The sequence below is a fragment of the Triticum aestivum genome, chromosome 6A, assembly GCF_018294505.1.
Source record: "Triticum aestivum cultivar Chinese Spring chromosome 6A, IWGSC CS RefSeq v2.1, whole genome shotgun sequence".
Taxonomy (NCBI): Eukaryota; Viridiplantae; Streptophyta; class Magnoliopsida; order Poales; family Poaceae; genus Triticum; species Triticum aestivum.
This window is the reverse complement of record NC_057809.1, coordinates 443,749,348-443,756,817: the sequence shown is the minus strand read 5'-3', so window position 1 is coordinate 443,756,817 and position 7,470 is coordinate 443,749,348. Positions and strand designations below refer to the sequence as shown.

The 7,470-nt window shown below is 45.7% G+C and overlaps 1 long non-coding RNA gene across 4 annotated transcripts; it reads left to right on the top strand.

The window, feature by feature from the left end:
- Window positions 1-3,169: 3,169 nt before the first annotated feature.
- On the top strand, window positions 3,170-6,454 carry LOC123127811 (uncharacterized). 4 transcript variants are annotated; one of them, XR_006462803.1, is made up of 6 exons: window positions 3,170-3,669; window positions 3,784-4,488; window positions 4,579-4,635; window positions 5,235-5,441; window positions 5,530-5,622; window positions 6,311-6,454. It is a non-coding gene; the product is annotated as an uncharacterized lncRNA (long non-coding RNA). The 4 variants fall into 4 exon arrangements; XR_006462804.1 differs by having other exon boundaries at window positions 5,530-5,715; XR_006462801.1 differs by lacking the exon at window positions 6,311-6,454 and having other exon boundaries at window positions 5,530-6,304.
- Window positions 6,455-7,470: the final 1,016 nt, after the last annotated feature.

Here is a 7,470-nt window from a genome sequence, read left to right as displayed (position 1 = left end):
CGGGATTATAGGGGCTTATTCATTGGAGTTTGTGATGACAAAACTTGATTATGTAGCTGAAGCATTGTCGCCTGAGGCTGCAGCTCTACGGGAGGGTCTCAAACTCACAAAAAACAGCTGGTTGTAATTTTGTTCGTGTTCAAACCGACAACCTAATTCTTGTTGAGGCTCTATAACAAAACTTGGGGCATTCGATGATCGCAACGCCAATCCTAGAAGATTGCAGGTTACTACTAGTTGCTTTTGGGAAGGTCGTTTTAGAGCATTGTAATCGGGACTCTAATAAGGTAGCTCATGTGCTAGCGTAAAATGGTCGTATTGATTCACCAAACTTGTGGTTGGACTCACCGTCCTCCTTTTTATTTCTGAACTATTAGCAGACGATGTAAGCATTATTTGATTTAATAAAGCTAGCCATGATGGCTTTCCCCTTAGAAAAAACTGGCGCTGAATGCCCTCTTACCAGGGCCGGCCTATATACTTTTGTATTTCTTTTCGTCAAAGACACAAAAAAGGATCTAAATTGGAAGTAGAGGGAATGAATAGACCCCCGGCCCCCGCGTCGCTCCCGCAGGGGCGACTCGGGCGGCGCCAACCCTAGCCGCCGCTGGGCCCCTTCCCCTTCCCCTCTACCTGGTTGCCACCGGAGGGGGTCGCCGGCAAGCCGCGCGGCCGCCGAGGAAGGTGGCGGCGAGGATCTTCCTGCTCCGTCGCGCGCGGGGGGCTCTGGAGCCAAGGCGGCGGCCTCGGGTGGTGGCGTGACGCCGTTCTCAGCCAGCGGCGGCCGCGGGTGCTGGCCGGCTGCCTTGGCCACTTGGGCGGCAAGGTGGCGGCGGGTGGAGGCTGCTGGACGCCGGGCTGCAGGGGCCCCCGACCGGATCTGACGCCTTCGCCTCCAACGCTCAGATCCCCTTTCAGATCCGGTCTTCGGTCGTCCCTGGCTGATGGCGCCGTGTTTGAACCTGGGGCTGGGGGCGGTGTAGTGCCCGGAGAAATCCAAGCCGACTCAGCCGGCCAAGATGGCGACGACGCCCGTGGGCGCCGTCCCCTACATGTAGGCGCCATTTTGGTACTTCCCTTCCCCTTTTGCCTTTCTCCCCTGCTCGTTTCCGGGCGAAAGCCAAAATCCATCTGGATTGGGCGGCAGCGACGCCCGTGGCGTCGTCTCCTTCATGAAGGTGCCGCCTTTGGTGAGTTTTGGGGCGATGGCAAGTCTGCTCCGTTGGTAGGCATTCGGCGGCTACGTGGTTGGAGGCTGCGTTTAGGCTTCCTCCATTGCAGCTTTGTCATCAACAGTCTCGCGCCGTGCATTTGCTTCTCCTCGTGTGCAGTTCCTCTCAGTGCCAAGGTTCTCCTTGTTGAGCCCGGCGCTGCATGTTGGCGGTGCTCTGGTTTGGTCTTCCCGGTGGCTTCGGTGGCGGTTACTCATCCTAGCTCTAGGGAGAGCGTTTGCATCTTCCGACGGATCGGCGCCTTGAGCCAGGTGAGGGGGCAGGGAGCCCCTTTCGGAGATGGAGAAGGGTGTATTCGTTTTGGCCGCAACCCATGGAGCTGACAACGTGTTTCTTCCAATCTGCAAGTTGTGTCTCCTCAAGGCCTCCCTGGTGTCACTGAGCGATGGATTGCGATCGATGGAGGGCTTCACTCTCTTCAAGCTGCTCCTGGGCTTTAGTTTTTCTCCATCTTTGCTTGTAGGTTGCGTGAAGCTAGCTAGTTGTTGCAGAGCACCATGTATCTCTTAGCTGTTTTTTTTCTGCTCCTGTAAGTGGGTTGATGTTGTAATCCTGGCCGGTTGATGGCTTTGATAATTCAAAGCCGGGCTCGTCGTGAGCCTTCATTCTAAAAAAAAGACACAAAAAAGGTGCAGCTGACAGGATCGATCCTATATCTCTGCTGATCTTTAGTAGTTGTGGATGCTTGCTAGAGTTCCAATCCGAAAAGTCAATGGATTTAAAAAAAAGGTTCATCGGTTTTAAAAAAAACTCCATGAATTTGAAAGGAATCCGCGCATTTAGGAAAAAAGAAAATGGATAAAGAAAGAAAAAACACAAAAACAGAATAAAAACATCATGAGAAAAAACCACAAAGTGACAACAAATCCATGAACTTTTACTCAAATTCATGAACCTTTTTCCAGAATTGATGATTTTTTCTAATTTGTTAACTTTTTAAAAAATCAATGAACTTTTTTCCAAATTCGATGAACTTTTTTCAAAATGAATGAACTTTTTCAAATTGATTAACGTTTTTTTTTCAAATTCAAAGAACTGTTTTCAAAATTTATGACTTTTTTTGTGGCGGTGGTGGCGGCGATCTTGCCAGATCCATCGTCCCAAGGACCAGGTGGCACCAGCTGCGAACGACGACGGTTGGGATCCCTAGACGCCCGTCACGACCCCTACTTCCGCGCGACAGCCACCCCTACCAGGTTGTAGCTCATGTCGTCCTGACCCGGGCGGCAAGCCCCGGCCGGCGAGCCGCCCCTGTGATCTTGCACCCTGCTCCTGGTCGACCATGGCTCCTGCCGCCCTCTTCCTCCATCCTCGATGCTGACCAAGCAGTTCCGCCATCCCTCTTCTCGACCTTCGCCCGTGAGCTCGAGCCTCTCCATCAGCCATGGATGCGAGCTTGCCACACGCCGCCTACCGTCGGACTTAGGGAAGATGACGGACTTGAGACGATTTCGTCGGGAATCTCCCGATCTAGTTCGTAGGGAAGATGACGGCTGTGAGATGATTTGCAGGGACTTGAAAACACTCAATGACAACAACAATGCAAAATATGGTATCCTCTAAACATATGATTCCATGGGTTGGTCATGTTGAACTACTTATACTTACCATACATATATACCAAATAACCGGGAAACAATGTATAAATAAGAAATATACAAATATCGACGGCGAGAACGTCAGAGAGGAGGGCGCCGGATCGCCTCTCCATGATTCTCGGATATGGCGGTTTTTTCACCGATAAATAACATTTTACAAACATATTTTAGTAACATTATATTGCTTTGAAATATATTTTTTTCAATTTTTTTCATTATTCTAAACATTCCCTCCAAAAAGAATCACCATAATTTAGGTTTACTGTAGTTTGCACCAATATTTTGTGTTCCCACCAAAAAAATAGAGTCTATTTATCCTTACCGCTAAACACCCTTCCTAACTATCCACCTTACTTGTTATTCTAAACAAAATCACACATCGTCTTCACGGGCGATTGGATCTGAGCTTGAGGCGGAGATGGCGGAGGACGGAGGCAGAGGCCGCCGTCTCTGCCGGTCGACGACGGAGAAACGGCCGCAACCGAGGAGGACGGCCATGGAGGGGAGGGTGCTGCCTCGATCCGGATGAGGGGAGCAGATGCTGCGACCTCGATGCGGATGAGGAGAGCAGCAACCGCGCCCCTGTTCTTCGCGGCGCGGCGGCCTCGGCTAGGAGCTTTGCCCTCTTATTCCCGCGCGGTGCAGCGGCGACCTCAGGACGAGTTCGAGGCACAGTGGTCGTTCCAGCACACGATGCCGGGGGAGGCGGCGGTGCTTCATTGCCTCATCTGTTCTCCTTATCTCAGGTCCGTCCGACGGCAGATGCACACCCGACGTCGTCATGGAGGCTCCGACCCCGAGGCACCCTCCCTGCTTCCTTCTGGTTGCATCTCCCCCTGGTGAGCTCCTTCTTTCTTTAGTTCCTCGTAATTATTTTTCATTCTGCAGTAGGGTATGGGTGCCCGGGTCTCTTTTAACTTAATCCCCACAAATTTTCTTATTGCTATGTGCAGATTCTATTTTATCCATGCCTACACGATGCACAACAGAACTCCTAGCAGGCTTGCAATCTCACGCGTAAGGGAAGATGTGTTCCTCTCTGGCTAGCACCTGCTCGATCAAATGCCTAGCCATTTCAATCGTTTATTGTAGGAAATATAAGGTGCACCCAAATAGGAGGCCATTCTGTGTAGCCTATTCTTTTCAGTTCTAGGAATCCTATGGTAGAGGGTGGTGTTAGTTCTATAAATAACTTTCAGACATTTGTAGTTTTTTAGGTTGTAGCGTGACAACTTTGATCAAAATTTGTTTCAGTTGACTCTACATTCCATTCGTTGATTTTGTGTTCTTAACTGAAAGCAGAGTTTGTCGATGTAAGTGACTTGGATTAGTATTCTTCTCTTTGCTATGCTAATATTCACCTTGCTTCAGTTGACCCCACTTTCCGTTCATTGATTTTGTGTTCTTAACGGAAAGCAGAGTTTGTTGGTGTAAGTGACTTGGATCAGTATTCTTCTTTTTGCATATGCTAATATTCACCTTTAACAACTGCTAAAGTATCATGGCATTATATCAAACTCTGCTCTGCCCAAATTTTCCAGGCCTGAAGAGAGGAAGTAGGCCGGCGGCAAGGATCCCGTGACGAGCGCCTCCGTAGCGCAGATACTTTGGATCTATGTGCTTTGGCCAAATTGGTCGAGCCTGAGACTGATTAGAAGGTAATATTGTTCATGCTCTTCGGTGATGAGATTGATTCACTTTCTTCCATATTAGAAAATTCAAACTAAATGCTCTTATATGTATTTCAGACCTTTTCTGATATCCTTGAATTAGCCGTGGAAGGCAGAGGAAGTAGAGATAAAAATGTATCACACTTTTCTCTTCTTTTAAGCATTTCATCTGTTTGATTCATTTTAACAGTACAAGGATTTCCTTTATTCATACGTGATTTGGAAGTGACTCTCACTCATGTGAGGTTTAGCATTAGGGATATTTCCATATGTTTACTTTGAGCTCATTTTATCATCTTTTTTGTTAGCGCCTTCCTGTTCTTCATTCATGTTAGACAGCGGTCCATGTACAGACCAAGAACAAAAAACTGCTTATGAATGGTTTGAGTGGAGGTATAAACAAATTGTGGTCTTTTGGCTAATTGGTTGGATGACTACTTTCACTTTTTACCTTGCACAAAATAATCGATTCCCTGGTTTCCCTTTATGTTTCTTTCTCGCAAATGCCATTGGAAGCTCTCTGTGATTTCTAATGCTGGCTATTTTGTTGGTTCATTGTGGCACAATTCGAAGCAGCCGCATAAATGTGTAAGTGGCATCATGATTTGGGACACTACATCGACATTTTGCTCATATCATAGTGCATACAACCTTTTTCACATGTGTTATCTTATTGTACCATGGATATCAGATATGCACTGCATATGTATATTCATTTGTTGTATGCTTTACAGGACAGATGGGCCTGGAAGATACACCAGAAACAGAAGAAAAAGTTCTCAAAATTGCGAAAGAGCGATATAGAGGCCGGTGATCAACTCTAAGCTCCACTTACAAGGCATACAAAACAGATGCAGCTAGATTGGCTAATCTGCCGGAAGATTTACAACCGGAAGAGTGAATGGATGATTGAGTACTTTGGCACTGATTCAAAATTTCAGGTTATCTCTAAGATCACTCTTTGTCTACTATGTGTTAAAATGAAATTGCTTTTCTGACTGTTTATATTTGGTTTTGATGAATTGATAGGAACACAACCGAAAGAACACCGATAACCGTAAGAAACAGAAGACAAAACACAGAATTAGATCAAAATCTTACTCGCAACTAAGTTTTGATAAGGTATGAGTCTAAGTAAATATGTATGCCTTGCTGCTAACTCTCATACACACGAAGAATGGAACATGGTCTAACACAGAATCCCAGGATGTTTAAGTGAGTACACTGACTTTTGGTTATTCTATAGTTATTCAATGATGTGCATTCGGCATGCTTTTGCATCAGCTGGGATTATTCATGTGTTGGATCGTGTTATTCTTGTTTCATCTTTTATAGTGTAAATATTGATGCGGCACCTATAATTGTTCTTTCCGTTTTGAGGACAAAACACGTAATAGGTTGAAAACAAAGAAACTGAAACTCATGGTCCACTTTCAAGTGAGCATGTCATTGGCCTTCATAATTTGCTAGCTGCTTCTTCTCTTTCACCATGCGTGGGTGCTGCATTGAGTCACAACTTAAAAAAATGAATATGTGCTAGCTAGGGACATGAACTTAACTGAAACTATAGATCGAGTCACAACTTAAATCAATAGCGGAAGCTTTTAGTACATGTACTTGTGCATAAACTTTAGACATTTACACTTGTAAAACTGTTCTTACCCCTCAGTTACATGCTTGCTGACACAGTATTACTCCTCCGGTAGTCTGGCAACAATTCGTTTTAACAATGGGTCTGGAATAATTGTATGGCATATGTTATGTTGCACTCATTAACTAGAACTATATATTTTTGATTTCTTGATTGCAGGATCCAAAGAACTAGCTCGACTGGACTCTAATCGTGGACAATTTAGTCTTGGCACTTAATTGGGATGGCTAAATTACATTTGAGTTTCATTTGATGGATATTTACTATGAGAATTATGAATTTTATTAATTTACATATTATACATATGGTTTTGAATATTGTAATTGAATGCCTGTATTTTTTTTAGGTTGCAGTAGGCTATTGCCACAACCCCACTTTTGGTTGCCACATGTTAGCACCACGAAAATTAAAATTGTCGCAATAGTTTCTCGCTACAAACATTTCATCCGTTGGGATACCTACTTATCACCACCAAAACTAGTATGTTGCAATTTCTTATTACGACGACCGGAATATTTGTGTCCATAAGTTAATGCCACAAATGTAGCGGTTCATGGCAAAATGCCTAATGCCATGAAAACAAGGATTGTTGCCATAGTTTATTGCCATAATTGACTATTGCCATGAAAGAGTATGCACCACGAAACGAGCGTCGTTGGCATAAGTTGTTGCCACAAATGTCTATCGCCACGAGCTATTAGTCACCACGATTCTTTACATGTTGCATTAAAGCTATCTTCACAAAGCAAATTGTGGCAGCAGGTGAGTGTTGCCATGGAAAAACATATGGCGACTTCCCACATGGTTGTTGCAATAGCGCACTCTATTGCCATGATTGCTTTTTTGTGGCAATAACCTATTACCATGCGTCCAGTCGCAACGGCTGCCAACGAATGATGTTTTGTGGCAATAGGTACTTATCGCCACAAATCGGCATGTATTGCGATGAAGGATTTTGTTGCAATAGATCCTGAATGGGTGGCCAACCCTGTTGTTGTGCCAAGAAAAGGAGGAAAGGAACACATGTGTGTCGACTTCACCAACCTCAACAAGGCCAGCCCTCAGGATCCATTCCCGCTCCCTCGCATCGACCAGATCGTCGATTCTACCACCGAGTGTGACCTGCTGTGCTTCCTGGATGCCTTATCGGGCTATCACCAGATCAAGATGGCGGTAGAAGACATGGAGAAAACGGCCTTCTTGACCCCGTGTGGAGTATACTGTTATACCTGCATGCCATTCGGGTTGCGCAACGCAGGCGCGACCTTTTAGCGACTGATGCACATCGCCTTGGGCCGGCAGCTCGGGAGAAACGCCGA